Here is a 654-nt window from a genome sequence, read left to right as displayed (position 1 = left end):
CGGAAAGATTACCGTGAGCGGAAAGATTACCGTGAGCGGAAAGATTACCGTGAGCGGAAAGATTACCGTGAGCGGAAAGATTACCGTGAGCAGCTAGGATGTCTTCATCAGTTTCATCATTATCAGATTGATCGTCAGTATTACGAACCAGTGATAGTTTGGTCAAGTCCGGAAGAGATGTAATTCGAGATATCCCATTCCGGCATACTCGAAATGGTTCATTTGATGTAGGTCCTTTAAGTACCATCAACTTGTTCCGTCTTGGTGGGCATTCTGTGGGCCAAACTTTAGTCCTCATACTTTATGAAAGGGGTGTTGTTTTTTTTGTATCTACCTTTCCCCATACTAACAACATCTTTAACTATATCTTTTGACTGTGTTTTTAACTGATAAAATATCTGATTAATAATCATACATAATTATGATGGTTAAAACATCACGCCATGCTCCGCATCACTTGATGTGGAATCATCATCGCGAATATCATCATAATGCCTTGGCCGAATCCGACCGATGTCCTCCACTAAAGAGTCTTGATGATGTCGTAAGAATAATAGTCCATGAAGTGATGTGAACGCAAATTTTAAGAAGTCCTCTTCGACTCCAAAGCTAAACATGGTAAGAAAATATATAAGTGTGTGAAAGTGTGTGAAA

This window comes from Gregarina niphandrodes, assembly GCF_000223845.1.
Source record: "Gregarina niphandrodes unplaced genomic scaffold scaffold00006, whole genome shotgun sequence".
NCBI classification, from domain to species: Eukaryota; Apicomplexa; class Conoidasida; order Eugregarinorida; family Gregarinidae; genus Gregarina; species Gregarina niphandrodes.
Note: the sequence above shows the minus strand (reverse complement) of the source record.